Here is an 18,148-nt window from a genome sequence, read left to right on the forward strand (position 1 = left end):
TGTTCATCTCAAGCTTTACTACTATGATGTACTGGATTATCATTTGGATGGTCAGAAGATAAGCAGCAGATTATAGTGGTGTGGCTTCTACAAATTCCTTCATGGCCAGAGGCCTCAGATTACAAGTTTATTGCTTTCAAACTCAGCCCACGGAGCCCACAGCAAAGGTCACCCATCAGGTATTCCACACATGAATTTTTAGGTTTCTTCTTTTTAAGTAAAAATTTCATGAACTAATTTTGGTCTTTGGGTTCTGCTTTTTATTTGGCATTTCATGAAAAGATCCCGAAAGTTTTTCTTTGAAGTTCATTATTTTTCCCCCTCCTCTTTCTAATCCTAAAATATGAGGGGAAAAAAATCTTTATTTCTTCTTCTTTGGAAGAATGTCTTAAGCTTTAATCATTTAATCATTGTTGCAAAAAAAATTAAGCCCACATCTGTTCCTAATTCTCAAATAAACAGTAAGATGGCAAAGATTTCAAACCAAAATACTTGTTTGCAGATCTGAGGAACAAAACTAGAATCTACCTTGTGGCACAAAGTGCATCTGCTTCTAGCACCTAACAGCTCAAAAAATTACTGATCTATGCCCTGCACATCCAAGTCATATGCTGGGTAAGGTAAACTACCAGTTCACCTGCTGTTGGTACTCTGACAGGCTTACAGAACAAGCCTCAGTCACTGTGGAAAGTTTTCTTCTGCCTAACTGCTACAGAGAGTTCACAGTGACACATTTTCCAAGGAGCAAGAGTTTGTATGGTTCCGTAAGCACAGAGAGAGCAGACAGAAAACCTTTCAGGAAAGCTATTCGAGATTAAACAAACCAAAACAACAACAAACCCCTCACCTCACTACATAATTCAGCACAATCACTCCATTTCTATTAAGAACTGGAAATCTTCTTTTAAAAAAACCCAGAAAACTCTCCATAGCTGAAGGACAGCAAAATTGTTGTAGTAATTGACACTCCTAAGTAGAAATTCAGGTTTCTAACCAGAGGTGTTCAGTGCCAGTTTGGTGTCCCTGACTTAGCAGGTATGAGACAAGACCATGTAAGGAGATGCAGCCTTATGGAGCAGGGACTGAAAGCTAAACAAGAAGTGCAGTAGCTTCTAAAAAACGCATTAGACTAACCATAAAGGATGAGATTTGGCTGCTTAACATGAAATGGGTTTATACAAAAACAAAACAAAAGAACCTTTGTGCATAAGGCTCACTTCCAGCCATTAAAAAGTTTTTATGATCCTAATGCAGGAAAAAAATAAGCCCCTTCTGCTTCACACCATCATTATTGTCCTGGCCCAATAAAATAAGCTCTCTGGAAAATGAATGAAAATGTTGCAAGGAGATGATGATCACTGTTTCATGTCTACTTGAAGCCTGTACAAGCCTGTCTTGCTGTTGCCCTAAGTGTTCCCATCAACTTTACACTGCCCCACAACACACAGCATCCCCCCTTTGCGCAGGCACCAGGGTCTGTAGCAGTATGATTAAATCAATCGGAATTCTGATTTCTGCCCTCCCTAAGACAGGTTGCTTTTAGCCTGGATTAGGTCCCTGAGATAGCTGCCTGGCTCAGCTACAGGAACACATATACTCAGGCAAAGGAGGTGTCAGCTTAGGAGTCTGAGTAAGAATCCTTCTTCAAAATGACAGTCTAAAAAGTAGCAGTGAAAGGAGGGTGTCCAAGCATGCCTAAAGCTTCCCTTGTGCAGGTACTCATGTACAAGTCCCATTCATGCTCTGAACTGACAGAGCACAAACTCTCCCTTGTCCAGAGGCTGTTCAGAGACACGGCTGTAACCACACCTGCCCCACTAAACCCCTTCTTCTTCCTGGGAAGAGGAGGCCTGAAGCAGACAGCAGCTTCAGCTCAGCAACCTGATTGAACACAGGAATACACTGTCATACACTGCACCCAAAGCCATGAGGGGCTCACGGCAAGGGGGGAAATCTGCTTTAGTCAAATGGAACTTGAGCTGATGACTGAACCTTGAATAGCTGTGCATACCTGTGGTCCACATGAGCAAAGTCACTGAACTTACCCTGGTTAAAATTAAACCCAGTTGTAAAAAAAAAAACCCAAACAACCCTGATCTGGTATGAAATGACTCTGTGTCTTCCCCAAAGGTCTAAATGAATCTTTCACTCTATGCCATCCCTTTCATTTGCCCAGACGAGCCACTACTATGCATGGTATTGAAACACTTGTATTAAAATGCTAACTTTCTTAATTCACACTTTTTGTTTCTCTGTGCAAGTTTGTATGTAGGCCAGCCTTTAGTATTTTTTTCATGCTTAATCAAAGCCTTGTGTGTGAGGACACTGCCACACAATAACTTGGTACTATTCAGCCAAATCAGAACACCCTATGTTCAGCAAACAGAAGTATATGAAACAGATTTTACAAATCTATGACATACATGTCAGAAATATTTCACAAGTGATTTTCATTTCAAATTTTTGACTCTCCTTTTTCTCTGGAAAGCAATGCTCTTGACCAGATTGGCTTCAACAGCCCAAAGTGCACAACTCACTTTAATGCACGCATACACTTCCGCAGGAAAGACAGAACTAGAGCAACTAAGAGTTCAACAGCGTTCGCTATCAGCTTTTACATACTGATAAAGAACCCTTGGAAAAGAGCATTTCCACACATACAGCAGCTCTACAGCACTGCAAAGCGTACCTACACCCTCTCTACCCTGAGGAAACTTCACTCCAGTGAAGTCAATGGATGTTTTGTTACCAATTGTTAAATGATAAAATACCTCCAACAGGCACTGTTCTCTTCCATGGGCTTTTTTGAAACACCCAAGCCATACCTTTGTATTTGAAAAGAGAGAAAAGAATTAAAGTTCTCTCACTTCTCAGAAAATACTCACTGCTTGGATTAGCCACTAAATTAACTTCAGCTGTACAGAAAATGACTCATTAAACAGAACAACCAAAAATTTCACTGCAGAGAAGGGGAGGAGGTAAGGAGAACTTTAACCTTCCTCGTCTCCTGCCAAATAAATGACACAGTAGTTTGAAAAAATAAGCAGAACACAGTAACACTTCTTAATAAATAAGGCTTAAAACAGAAAGCTACAGAAAACTGAAGCAAAGGAAAAAACCAAAGCCAAGCTACAGACAACTGTAGTAGCTCTTGGAGCACTTTAATGCTCTAACTGTACCTAAATACATCTGGAAACATCGCACAGAGCAGCAGAAAGGCAGAGCTGTCTTTAAGAGGTTACTTCTTAATGTAGATCATAATGTCAGAAGTTCAACAGTTAAAGTTTTGTTTTTACAAACACACATCTGCTGAACAACAGACAGATCCAGTTTTGTAATACACCACTGGGGACAAACATGCAAGAGATTTTATAATAAAAGAACAAAACTTTTCTTCCACAGTCTCATCTGAATTGCTGTGAGACCAGTAGGAAATGTTTTAGGGAAAATGATGTTTCCTTCTATCACAGTCAGTTACTTATTGAATCCTCCTACAATCACTGAATTTGACCAAGAATTTGGGGCAGAAAGGTGGGAACCCTGCCTGTTTCTCATATGACATTTTGAGTAACTATACCAGAATGTCTGGAAGACGGCTGTCTGAAGCCATTACATATATTTTTCATTTTCACCTGAAAATACTTTCCACATATAAATGATCTTATCTAAACTAGAAAGGCTAATTTGTCAGTATGGATTTGGGTTTTGGCAGAAAATGTTTGTTTGAGAAGACAACTAAGACAGCTAAACTAGCATGAATACTAAAGCAGCAAGCACAGGTTTCCCAGTAAAAGATGTCTTCTCTCAGATACAGACTGCTATTTTTTCACCTGAACAAAAACAAGCCATAATTGAGAAGTCTGGGGGTTTTTAACAGCATAAATACATTTATCCTGCACTCCCACTTCAAAGCAGCACCTCTGAGGTGAGTGAGGAACCAAACCCACTTTGATAAACTCTCTCAGATTCTAATCCAGCACAACTGCAAAGGCTCCCTGGGCTGAGGGGGACTGGTGCTACAGGTGTCAGCATGACACCTCACTAAAGGTACAGTTTCACAGCAGCCCTGCAGACATCTCAGACACAGCTCTTGCAGCTGGCAAAGGAGAACCCAGGCAGAAGCAGCAATAGTGTAGGCCAAGACAACTGTGGTTTCAAGGGCAGTGTAAGACACTGATCACATAAGGTGCTCTACTTGAAGATTTGCTGCCTGGAAGAATATAGCAGATGAAGTTTCACAGTTGGTTTTAACCAAACTAGGAGCTAGCTCCAGTCTAGAGAAATGCTAGAGAAATTATTCCCGCCTAAATACATTCCCAAGTGTTCCCCAGTTGGTGCTAGAAACAACTCTCCAGAGGAAGACATGGTCAAGGAGACAGAAACAACAGTGTGGCCTTCCATTACTTTAAGCTGATGGTAAACCTGTGTCCCGCATTCTGCTTCTGAAGTGCAGTGATTGCCCATACTTTTTGCAGCTCTCCCTGGCCTTAATTCTGTCAGACATACCTGCACCAACTGAGCCTAAGGAATCATAACAGAGAAAGACGCAACAATGGTTAAAGCTGCAAGTATCAGCAAAGGGTATGCAGATAAATCCAGGGAAACAGACTTCAGATAGTGATTTGTATCACTCTTGACTTCATAAAACCAAAGCAAAACCTTTCAAAAAGTTACAGTGACAAATAGTAAGAAGCTTCTACAAGAGTGCATCAGTTAAAGATACAAACAGGTTGCAAAGTCCTACAAATAACAGGAGTCCTGTAATGCAAAGGCTAGCATTACATGTTCGGTAGTCCTCCTTTTTCTATGCATAAAGCAATCCTGCTAATAGTATTTTGCTTTTACCTGGTCCTTCAACCCAAATGCAAATGCTGAAATGTGAACCAAATCCATGATTAACATCACAGGAGTTATTTGATAAAGGAATAAAAGTTGATGAGCTACTATAAGAAACGCAGAAGTAAACAAGCTTGAAACAAGACAGATCAAACATCTCACCAATCTTCAGGAGAAGAAGTTTCAGAAGAGATTAAATAACCAAGGTAGGAGATAAATTAGACATTGAATTACAGATCATTTTGTAGCCCTTTAGAGCTACCTCATTACTATAGCTAATTAAAATTAATGGAGACTCACTATTAATTCAAATGGAACAGTGTAGTAACAGCTTCCAGAAAAAGAAAGAAAACTGTTAAAGGGACACATTCTAAACTGAGGCGTGCTGCCCTAGTCCCACCAACCTCAAGTAGGTACAGGAATTTACATCAACTGGAGAATCCTCCCCTTCCACACCAAGGTGAAAAATAACTCATAGCCCATTCATGCAGAAGATCATTCAAACCTTCCTCCAAAATATGCCTACACAAAACTTACGAACACGTTATATGTTAGAGGAATTTTTTTCCTCTAACAATTCTTGGCACATCAACGCTTTCCACTGCTGCAATCCCACAACGTTATCAGCACCAGGCTTCATTCATACCTATGTTTAAAATTTTATAACAGCCTATCAAGCTAAGAGATTATGAATCATTCAAGCCATTAAAGCCCAATTACATCAACTGAAATCTGAGCTTCCCGGCATTATTCCAATTTCTCTTTCTGCTCACTCAGCCCCTGTACCCCTTCCTACACAACTTTCTCTAATCTTGTGAAACTTCTCTTACAGAAGACCCAGGGGCTGGCCAATTTACACAGCATGCCTATCACTCTTATTCTTCAATACATTTAACCACCACTTTTCTGTACTTGTGGTTTTGCCCTCTCCTCTCCCCCACCCAACTTCCTATCATTTCATGGATTGTCTGCTCCTGCTCTTCTGGATCAGGCAACATCCTGTAACCAGGTCTTTTCTATGCCTACACTTCGTTTCTGCATGATCATATCAGTTCAAATACATTTAACTATCATGTAGATACTGACATTTAGCTTCACGGTGGATTAATTCAAATTAAAGTGATTAAAATAATCAAATTTAGATTAGCAAATAAGGAAACTTTTTTTTAATGTCCTTAATAGTCATTCTCAAACACCAATAACCACTAAATCATGATCATCTGCAATATAACCTTTCAATTTAGCATTTAATATAGTCCCTAGTTAGACAGTACTATTAGTGTATATTTATGCAGATTATTGACAAGAAATTAATGACCAACACAGGTCACTATTTAGTAGCTGGTTAAATTTTATATTATGACTTTTCAAGCTCTGTTTGAATGAAAAACAGAATGAAAACAAACAAAATCCCAAAACACATAAGGAAGTTACTTAACAAAATAAATGCTGCATTTAAAGACAATTTTTCCTTTTTATAAAGCCTCATCTCTCTTTAGGAGGTGAAAATTTGGCTACTGTGGAATTCAAAATTTCCGATTTTGTAGAGTTCTTTGGGTTTTTTTACTAAAAAACTTAAGAAATGAAAGCTGTTTTCCAATCTTTTCTGTTGATTTCATTCAGTTTTGAATAAACATTAGGCTACTCACACTAAAACGAAAATACATTTCTCTGGGTATCTACTGAAGCAGCTGCTGTTCTGAAAAATGAGGTTTTAGCACTTCAAACCCCACTCATGTTCACTAGAGCAATGGTTTTATTTCCTCAAAACATTTGGTAGTTACATTGAGTGAAAGTTCTGTCTTAATTTAGGTAGTATATTACAGCATATTTAGTCCTGAATACAGGTTTATTTTTGAGAAAGCAAGACAAAAATTACTTCAACCTGAAACACCCCACTTTCTCAAACTCAGCTTGCCTTCTCCAGGGATGTGCTACCACCACCTCAGGGCCAAAACAGAATTTAAAAGAAATGTAAATATTTGCTCTCTTCCTGGGAAAGCACTACATAGGGAAGAGGGAAAAAGAGGGGATGTGCATATGGGGAATTGCACTAGTATAATTAGTTTTAGCAAGCTGGTAAATGTCTGTGTAGGCAATCCCTTCACTCTGAAGGGTATTTCCTAATTAAAAATATGCACCCCATTTTCCAGAGCCTTCCTACTGAAGAAACATCTCACCACTGCCGCCCAATTAGATCAAATTGGGTGGCTGGCTCTTTTCGTTGTGTGCATGATAATACAAAGACTCTCCAAGTTCCTGCTCAACAAAGGCTTGTGTGAAACAGGCTTTGAAGACACAATAACATTCCTCTTGCGAGTTTCAAGCCCGGAGGCTAAAAGCACCAAGTAACTATTCATTCTTCCATCTTGAGACACATTCCTAACCTAGTTCAAAGGCCTGAAAAAACATGCCCTAGCTACATGCCTGCACACCTTCAGAAGGGCTTTTCCCTTCTATTAGAGCTTGCTCGAGAAAGAAGTTTCATACAGAAAATAATTAATGTATTTGAGAGATTTGTTTCACTTTTAAGAACTCTTAAATTGTTTAAAGGATTCAATACTGCCTTGCATATGAATTGATCAGCTATGTTAATCCCTTGAAGAGTAAAGTTCACCATTTACATGTTTGAAGTACAATGTTCATACACAGTGCACCCGTTCTTTAACTTTTGCTCCCAAGAAGCAGCTGTGAAAGGAGGGAGTGTGCACAGCAACTGGAAAATGAAAAGGGATGATTTGGAGCTGTTTGGCTTCCATCACTGCTCTTCTGTTTAGTTTCATCTGCCTCTGTTTTGATCTCAAACTGGTAAGATAGATGTAAATCACACATGGCTATCCACCCATATCAAGATATCCAAGACATTCAGAACATTATGCATCATGCTCACAAGGTAATGATAAAGTCAACAAAATACAAGATTATTTCCAAAATACTGACAATAGAACAAATAGTAACTTTCAACAAGAAAAAATATTTACAGTTTTCAACATAGCTTCCTAAATAAACTAGATTCCCCTTTATACATTTTATTTTGACGTTTCTCAGAAATCTGAATGCCATTATGTGTAAAATTAAGAAATATAAACAGTTACTAAAGAATAGGCGAGCCTAACTACAGTTACCATTTACTGGTATGGAACCAGCACACTGAAACTGGAGCAGGCAGATGAGAGTGAAGGCAGCCAAGGTGAGCTTACCTTTTTAGTAAGGCAAGCTGGTTACATCTGCCCAAAGCTCCTGCAGGACCCTACCCCAGATGTGCCAGCCAGCCTGCTTTTTGGGATTCCTGAACCCCGTACAGTAGAAAAAAATCTCCTTTGTTTGCAACAGTTTTCAGTACACCTAAGCTAAGGTTTCCTTACCTGTATTTCATTTTATATATGCAATCAAGCAACTAGCTATTTAGTACTCCTGCATTTCCCTTTTTTTTTAAGGGAAAGAAATATTTTTTATTTTGTAGTTTATAGTTTAATAGTGACACTATTAAGAAAAAAAAATTCAGCTGTGATCTTCAACACAGAAAAATGGACCAAATGCTAAAAATACGGTAACATAGCAAAGCATGAAGGGACGATAGAGTGTACCTGTGCTTTGCAAGCAAAGAAGTCAAAAAGAGAAACAGGGTAAATGTAGCAGGTTAAAGAGAGGCAATTTTTTCAATTTTAACAATGCAGTTTCCACCTGTCTAAAATATCTTTTTGTCCTCCTAAGGATTTCAATTAGTCACTTTCACTTTCCCCAAATGAAAGTGGTTCCGCTTGAATTTACCATCACTGCAAAAAGCTGAGTATTGCTCATTTTTCCCTTCATGTAGCCATGGTACAGATCTTCATTTCCACCAAAATAAGGAATGCATTACCTTACTGACATCTAAGAGTCATTTTGAACCCTGTAGCAAGCTGAGCTGTCCTACCTCTTTCAAGCACTGTGCAGCTGAGCTACCTGCTGTTGGTCATTTCCAGGAAACACAACTGTACTATGAAAGGAAAATCTTTGTGGATAAATTCCAAAATAAGAAAAGAAGTAAGATAACATTGTCTTACCCTCAGTTAAGTAAACAACTTGTTAGTTTATGTCCTCATTATTATGTATCATTCTGCTCCATAAATGCCACATTTGCTCTTTTGAAGTATCAAGTAATTCAGAAATTGTGATGAGGAATTGCAGGAGAGGAATCAGTAATTATGACACCACAAACTTTTCTGAGAAAATGAAAATTAATCCCATTTTTCAGAGACCACTCAGCCAACGCCACCATCACTTACCTAGAGTGCCTGCATGAGTCAGAAGTGGAACAGCCACCATCATTTCAGCAAAGTACCCAACCTTTATTTCTCTGGGTATCACCACAGAGACCAAGTACTGTGAAAAAGCACATTGTACCATGCAGGGAAGGCTGCAGACTTTACCAGCCCTATGACATGGCAGGCGCAGCAAAGGACATGGTTGCACCTGCACCTTCTCCAGGAAAGAGAGGAGCTTCTGTATTTCTCCTATTTTAATATCTGTGTGAAGGCTCTAGCATCACAGCTGACAGTGACTCCCAAACACCTTGTCCATCACTTGCACAGGAACCATCAAGCCAAACAGGGAATTACTGGAGGACCAATGTCTCCTTGCTCTAGCAATTTTCAAGGTATTTCAGCAAAGTGCCTAAGCATCACTTACTTGGACACCAGCACTCCCCTGCAGCACATACAGAAAGCTTCCAAGCTCCAAGTTTGTCTCTGAAGCCAAAACATCTCCCCTGTCACATGTATCCTGCTCTCTAGAGATTAAAATTCTCTTTCCTAACATAGCAATCTTCTCTTCAAAATGAAGGCCAGCTGGCTGAAGATTAATTACCATCCAATGTTTTAATCTAAAAGATTCCCTCACTGACACACATCAGCTGCCACTCGAGATGTCTTTGCATCTCTCACACAGCACAGGAAGCTCAGGTCAGACCTGAAACAAGTCACAGCTCCAACCACGGTGTTTGAAGCTCCCCACCTCCCTTCCATTCCTTTGTAGTCACTCACAAACTGACAAACAGAAGACCCCAGCTGAGATGTGCTGTAAGAGGAGAAACAAACTCAATCTTCTACCTCCCATGTACACTTCCTGAGGTTCTTTTACTCTCTCAATCAAGACACACAACCCTGGGCACAGCATCTACATGAATGTTACTGGTGATGTACAGGCGTGCAGTATCTTGTGAGGAGGATGATGGGAGGGTTTGTTTTGGTTTGGTTTTAATGGTACAGTTCAGTGAAGTAAGGGCAGAAGGAACCCATACGATCAGACTGGCTTAGTCTCCTCCACTCCAGCTTCAAGCTCTTTATTCCTTCAGGGAACTGTGCCACTGAAGGAAAGCTCCCGTGCACAGACTACTTAAGTATTTTATTGACTGGCAAATCCAGCTTATGGAGTTCCTACCCTATAGTTATGTCTTAACAAGTACTTGTGCATCACACTGAAAGACAGACTGCTGAAACTAGACAGGAACCAAGGCTGCCAGGTAATTCCCATTTTTTCTATTCACACAGATTCTGTATTTTGAAGAAAGCATGTGCCCTAATGGGTTAAAAATGTCCAGCCTATACAGGCTGGAGGGGATAGGCTGAGACAGAAGAAGAAACACAATCAATTAAAGCTGTAGATATTCCCAGACTCTACATTCCTCCATTATATAACATCAGAGAGTTCAAATGTGCAAGTACACTTCAACAGCTCTACCAGCTGTAAGTGCACACCATCCTCCTGAAGCGTGTCTTATTTGAAAATTTAACAGGTCGTTTCTTCCACATACCCAGCTTCCAGAAAAACAGAATTTTACAACAGTTGACAAAATGTGCACAGGTAAATCTTCTGTGATACACCACAGAACAGTACATTTCACCTTCCAGCTCAGGTGGCTGACACCAGATCTTCTAACTAGACTCCCAAATTATTACAAGCACTTGAACACACACAAATTTCCACTGTCTCATCTACCTGATCAAAAATTACTCTGAAGAAAATACACTTCACAATTACCCAAGGTTAAATCTCTAATAATAGTCTTCAGAGAACATGACCTAGATATGTCAAACATGATCAGAAAGACATATATCAAGACATCTTTTAGTTAGTTAAGAGTGCCAGGCTTATTTAAATCTCCTTTATCTGTTCACACCTTGGCTTTTATTAAATTTCCCATCATTTCTGTAAGCAAAGAGTAAAGCTGTTAAACTTGTGAATCTTTCTTGTTTTCTTTTTTTAAGTTACCAACATCTCTCCTTTACTATCTCTATTTCATGTAGTCAAAATAATAATCGTCACAATCACAATTCATCAAAGGTCCAGAATTATGTAAAAATAGAATAATGCTATTCACGTTTACAAACAGGTACTCTAACACATGAGATCATGTACAGATGACCAAAAGCCAGCTTTTAGCAATCTGACAAGTTGGGAATTTAGACATATTTGTTAGTATTAATATATTTGTGTTGCAGCTCTTACCATGAAATGAAAACCACAAGATCTGCTGTAACAAGCCACAATAGTTTTGTCATTTGAATTTTTCTTTTACAATATATTCTTTACATGTTAAAAAAAAAGTAAGAGAATCTATACTTACTAATCCATAAGACAAATTATTAAACTAATGAACCCAAATCAAATTTATAACTGTCCAAGTAGTAGACGGTAAAGAAGAAAATGCTGGAGGTTAAAAAAATCCTGTGTGAATATAGTTCTTCTTTTGTTGTATGTATTTTATAAAATCAAGGGGTTTTTAATGTTAAAATTCACTCATTCTTATTTATCTTCTACTTAATTCAGATTTGTACCTGTGGTTTACTGCTATGGTTGTGACAGAAATACTACAAGACAAAGCAGGAAAGAAGAGCTGGAGGTAAATTCTGCTTGCCTTACTAAGCAAATCATCTTATTAAGGTCAGCAGAACATCCAAATACTAAAAAAAAAATAAAAAAAATAAAATCCAATAACAAGTAAGGAACACATGTGCTTCCCAAGCAGAGTGTCCATCCCTGTAATGAAGATCAAAAGAAAAATACAGAAGTAAAAACACCTTCAGAAAACTGCAGCACCATACAAAATTAGCACCTCTAGAACAAACTCTTTGTGTATATCCAGGCTCTCCACATTTCTCTATACTCATCCTCTCAAATATCACCATCCCAATTCCCCTCACATCACAAACACCTTGCAATTCTCTCTTGCATCATCCTGCCATAGTTTCTGCGTCCCCCAAGTAATTTCTCTTTCATTCCCATCTCCTTCCCATACCAGTTTCTGCAAGTGCTCCCCAGCCTGTACCTCAAGTTCCCCATTATCTCATGTCAGCAACCCCCAGTCTCTCTTCTAGTCACAGCACAGGTCCCATGAACAACTTTCCCTTCCTTTTTCCTCTCATCTCTTAAGAGTATTTCATAACTCTGTCAATCAAACACAGTAGTTAGTTTTCACTGAAACTTGGCACAGAGGTTAAACCTAAAATCTGATTAGTTTTGGAAAATAATATCTATTTCTCTTCCATATCACTGGACACCAAAATTATTTTTTAAAGCTTATGTGACTTTATTCACATAATAATCAGTACTGAACAGATTCACTTTCAGAGCTTCAATAAACTAGAAAAAAAAACCACTTTCTTCACAAACAAGCTATTATACAGTTACTTGTTCAAAAGAATATTCAAGTACATTTACTTTCAGTACTTCCACTCATGTATTTATGAAGTCATTAAAATTGTACAGTCCTAATGAATATAAAAATTTTAGCTATTATAAAGTATTCCTGAAACAATGCAACATACTGAAGATATTGGTCGAATAACATTCCTACTCCACAGCTGCTTGCTACATTTTATTTAAGAGCTGTAATTCTCTATTTACAAGTGTTATCTAAGGAAATTTATGATCTCCCTACAGTTGCTATTAAAAATCAGCATCATCCTCACCCTATAATGTCCTGTTTCATTTTCAAATTTAAACCACATTCAAAAACCAGTTTAAACATTAACTATATGTGGAAACCATGTGCTAAACATGTCCAGGTAGTACCTCATAATCATATGAATTTGTTTATAAATCATTCTGTTTCAGTTTTTAAGCCAGGAAAACAGAAGAGAAACACCCAAAGCCATTAATTATAAGCTTGTGGTCTTGTTAAACTGGAGAAGTGCAAATATGCAAGTATGTGGAGACACAGGCTCAATTTTGGCAAATAATTAGGTATGGGGGAAAACTGGTGTGTGCATACAGTAAGAAATGTACTGATTTGTCTACAGTAATACCCACAAAGCATAGAAAACTTACATAATATGCTGATATTTACCTTGGTGCTGACCCAAAACTACAGAAAGTTCTGTTCTTCAGTTCTGGAAACAACATGCCCCTAGAAACTTAATTTAACTGTACAAGTCTTGTTTTGGCACCCTTGTGGGTCTCTTCCAACTCAGGATATCCTATGATTTTATGAATTGCTGTTTCTGTTGTTCCACCTTAAGTTTTTAACTTGAGAAAAAGAACACAACTATTGAAAACGATAAAAGAAATAAATTTAAAAGGCAAGCAGTGTCCCAACAAAAGTAAAACCCAAGTATATAGTACAAGAATGACATGACTAATTTTCTGTTTACCATTGCGTATTTTGCTAAGAACCACACACGTTTAGTTCTACCCTTAGATGTTTTGCTTTAACAAGCGAAAGGTCTAACAACCTTGTGCTGCATTACCATTGTACTGTTTTCCATTTTCTTACATCACCATAAAACCCCAAAACACCCATGCAGCGGGTGAAACAGTCAGCATCAAAGCTCGAGTGAGCCAAGTTACCACTTGCTTACACTACACATATTCTATTCAGTGTTATTAGCACTTACATTCAGGAGTTCTCAGAGTCATCAACAAAATGGAAACGAAGCTTTGAAGCTTTGGAGATCAAAGCAGGATACCTGGATTCATTCTACATCCTACTACAGCATTTCCTGTTTCTCCAGAGCCAAGATCTAATGGTTTCCTTTACGGAATATTTTTTTACTATATACTCAGAACACAAGCTATCAACGGTTTGTCTTCAAAACCCCTGCTCACTTGAGGAGCCTTCTCACAGCAACCCCAAAAGCAGGATCCACAGCATATCCACAACATTTGCTCACTTGCTGTCTTGGGTTTGTGTGCAGGGTTTTGGCAGCGGGGGGCTACAGGGCTGGTTCCTCCAAGAAGCTGCTGAAAGCTTCCCCCATGTGTGACAGAGCCAGTGCCAGCCAGCTCCAAGATGGATCTGCTGCTGGCCAAGGCCAAGCCCATCACTGGCAGTGGCAGCACCTCTGGGATAATGTATTTAGGAACAGGAATAAAACCTGCACAACTGCAGCCGGAGAGAGGAGTGAGGATATCTGAGACCAGCGTGGATATCCGTGGAAACTACTCTGCAGAGGAAGCAGCAACATGCAATGAACTGGCCAAAACCTCCATTCTCATACCCCTGTGCTGCTGTGGGGAGGAGGTAGAGAAATGGAGAGTAAAGCTAAGCCCAGGAAGAAGGGAGGGGTGAGGGAAAAGTGTTTTAAGATTTAGTTTTATTTCCTATTATCCTACTCTGATTTGATTGGTAATAAATAAAACTAATTTGCCCAAGTTGAGTCTTTTTTGCCCATGACAGTAGCTGATGAGTCATCTCTCCCTGCCCTTATCTCGACTCACAAGCTTTTTGTTGTATTTTTTTCTCCCCTGTCTACCTGAGGAGGAGAGTGATAGAGTGGCTCTGGTGGGCACCTGGTGTCTAGCCAGGGCCAGCCCACCACATCGGTGCATGCAAAACTCTAAGCAGGAGGAAGACACCTTAGGGCTACACTGCTCTCTCCCCTTGATTTTTCCATGTCATGGGCTGGTGTTACCCAGCACAACTTGGCAACTACAGCAACATGGCCTTCCAGCTACAGCACAAAATCCACTCATCAGAGGATCCAAGCACCAAAGAGTCACCAGCTAGGCTAGACACACACAACAATACCCAGTTCTCTAGAGCAGAGGTAAAAGTTTAGAACTGTGCTGAAACTAACAGCAAAAAAAGAAGAGAGCTAGGGCAGGGCCAGATGTTTGGAAACAGCCAAGAATATATGACAGGGAAGGCAGTGGGATTGGAAAGTGTAGAGGAATGCTGTGGGTGAAAGAGAGATGTTTTTCAATTAAATTTGGGAAACAACATGATTATTTCAGCCAGTATCCTTAATGTTAGAGAAATAATTATACTTGAAAGAGACTATAAATACTTCAGAATCTAATGCCTGAACAACTTAGAGGCAGCTGGGAGGGAAGGACAGGGGAGCAGGGAAAAGGACAGTAGTCAGCTAGTTTGCATCAAAGCAGCAACAATCATTCTACCCATTAGGAGATGAACAGCCAACATTTGGCGTCATTGTCTTGTAGACTGCAACAACAGAAAATTCCAGAATGGATGAAACAAGAGTTATCCAGATAGTTTAAGCCTTTGGGGTGGGGTGGAAGATTGCTCTATGGAGAAAAAGCAAGCACATGCAGTCCCTTTGGCATTTCTGAGATTAAAAGTGTAAATAATATCCCTTGAAAGAGATGGAAGGTAAAGCAAGAGTCCTTAGTGCAGCCTTCCCCAACCCTTGTTGTGATACCTGCAGCTTCACCTTTCCCTTCCCAGCTCCAGACGTTTTCTCCTCTCTGCTGTACCTGCAAACACATGAAGTAGCTTTTCCTTCATCTTTCGCTTGCTCGGACACCAACAGGACAAACCACAACCATAACCCTCCCCACTCTCAGCTGCAGCCTGAACAGCCTCAGCTGCCAGAAGGAGCACAAGGGAAGGTGGCCAAGGAGGCACAGCCCACTCTACTGCTCGCTGGGAAAGGCAGGCAAAGCTTTGGGGAACTGGAGCACCCTTACTGCATGTGGAGTTTTCAGGTGAACGGTTTAACTGAAGGTGCTCAGCAGCTTTTTCAGGCATGCGCAAGCAGTCCCATAAATCATTCAGCTCCAGGCAGGTTTTCTTAGGAATGACATAAGGTACAACCTACATGGAACAATTCTTCTGCCAAACCTAACTTTTATGTCTAAAGCAAAAAAGGTACAAACATATATCAAAAAATAGCTGTAAGAACGGTTGAGTATGAACAAAACATTGTTGGGTCTCTTTCCTTAGCACACTCAAGAGATGAGATAGTTGGGCTGAACTTTGCAAGGAAAGTTTCATTTTATGGCAAGAAATCCAGCCTGGGAAATAGGAGTCCCAAGGGTTAATGTCTGAGAAAGCTACAAGCAACCAACAAAGCTTTATAGTGTGTAGGGAGAAGGAACAGCCATGGCTCAAACTCCCCATATAATTACAACCTGATTCTTCCCTTGCCTCCCAGAAGAAGCTGTGCCTCCTCAATCCAATCCTAATTTTGGGAAATAAGAACCAACTTCAAACAGCAATGACTCTATTACACGCTACCTTTTCACAATGCTGCCCTTAAAAATATCTGCATAATATTTTTCAGCCAGTTCTTGTATCAGGTCTTCCACATCCTAATCTTTCACTGAACAGCATAGTCACAGCAGGTATCTACCTAACACCACCATAGAGAGCATTGCCACAGCTTTTATGTTAAAAGTGACACACAGTTCAATTAAACAAGTTGTCCACAGCAAAATGAAAGCAGTGCATTTGGAAAAAAACTTTAAGCAAGTAGTTATGGCACTGCTCCCCACCAGACCTGCCTTCTTATACCCTTCATATATTATTTACTCCCACACTGACCAAAGATCTTTTCTCACACTTACTCCCCAATCTCATCACCACACAGGTGGGAGGGAACAGTAATGCTCCCAGCTAAGTGACTTAACTGCAGAACACATTGCATCCTCTGGCAAAAATCCCCTCCTGAAGAATTCACAACAATGCTGTCCTAAGCAGATATGGATTCCCAGGGTAACAAGATCCATCTGCAAAAACAGGGCTCTTACAAGCACATGCCAGAACTGAGAAAAGGTGTGGCTGTGTAAATTTGTGTACATTTGGTCACAAATAATGTATGGTGACAGTCAGCACAGTCCTGTCAGAAAGCCACAAAAATTACCATTGCCTACCAGCTACCACTTGAACCAGACCAGCAATATTTGCACTGATCTTAAGCCCTACCTTGAACTTTCAAATTAACCTGGTATTCATAGATCATGTAAGACTAACACTTAATATTGCTTTGCTCTAATGGGCAACAGCAGTAAGTACAAAGTAGCAAATGTGAAGAGACTATTTTGCTTTTGTTCAGGTTATAAGGATTCAAAACACCTAAAAATGAAAAACATATCTCAGGCATCACACCAACACCAGCCTTCAGTGTTCCCTTCAGCGAGGCCAACAGGCAACACAAATACTGAGATGATGCAAACAGTAGTATGAGATTCACTCCCTAATGTCATTGCATATATTCATAGTAACTGCTTCAACTACTGTGATTGCTGCTGCTCAGGTATGTAGGAAACTGCTAAAATTGAGTGACAAAATTTACTAGAAAACTACCTGCCAGTACTTGTCTACACAAAAACAAAACACTCTTTACCTTTCATGAAAGGACTTAACACAGGGGCGCTGTACTCTGTGAGCTCCTAACGAGATACATTGTTATGGGCTGCATGAAGTTCCCACTCAACAGAAACATCACACTGCTTCCAACAAGGCTCCTACTCATCTTACATGTCTGTAATCAACATGCAACAACCTGGCAGAAGTTTTTATCGAATTAAAAATTAAAAGCTTCAGGAAGAAACAGAACACATCAATCAATGCCAAAAACACAGTTCATAGTGCTCATTTTTTGTGCTGTTTGTAACACTGTTGTGAGTGTGGGACAGCCACACAGTTATCAACTGAAACACAAGTGATAGATACAATGCTCTAAACGCTTTGAAGTCTGTTTTCAAACTCAAAGCACCTTCCAACAAAACTGAATTAATGCTGGTCACAGCCCCATGAGGTAGATGCCCTTAGACGTGCACGTGTTAGCACGGTTCACTACTCCACCCTTAGCCACAAGCGGGATGATTACTGACCAAACCAGGATTACACTAGAAGTTTCCTGTTTCCAGCCCAATACTAGAGGTAACTCGCTTTCACACCCCTCTCCCACACACTTTTGAAGCACTGCTAATTCTGAAAGGTACAAAAAACGTGGCAACACAGTAAGCACAGTATAGCATCCCCGACTGAACAGGAGCATCCAAACCTGCTTTGGAGGCACTCTCCAGCCCGTGCAGATGCGGGCCAGCGGCTGGACACTCGCAGAGATGCTGCGTTCCTGGATGC

At 39.8% G+C, this 18,148-nt stretch overlaps 1 long non-coding RNA gene across 1 annotated transcript in view; it reads right to left on the bottom strand.

Annotated features, from left to right (window-relative positions):
• The window catches only part of LOC108446386, a 45,915-nt gene extending 27,767 nt beyond the window's left edge, over positions 1-18,148 (bottom strand). Inside the window, exon 1 of the long non-coding RNA XR_001861559.1 lies at positions 18,069-18,148. This is a non-coding gene — a long non-coding RNA (uncharacterized LOC108446386). The remainder of the gene's footprint in view (positions 1-18,068) is intronic.

This window comes from Corvus brachyrhynchos, unplaced genomic scaffold, assembly GCF_000691975.1.
Source record: "Corvus brachyrhynchos isolate BGI_N302 unplaced genomic scaffold, ASM69197v1 scaffold435, whole genome shotgun sequence".
In the NCBI taxonomy this organism is placed as follows: Eukaryota; Metazoa; Chordata; class Aves; order Passeriformes; family Corvidae; genus Corvus; species Corvus brachyrhynchos.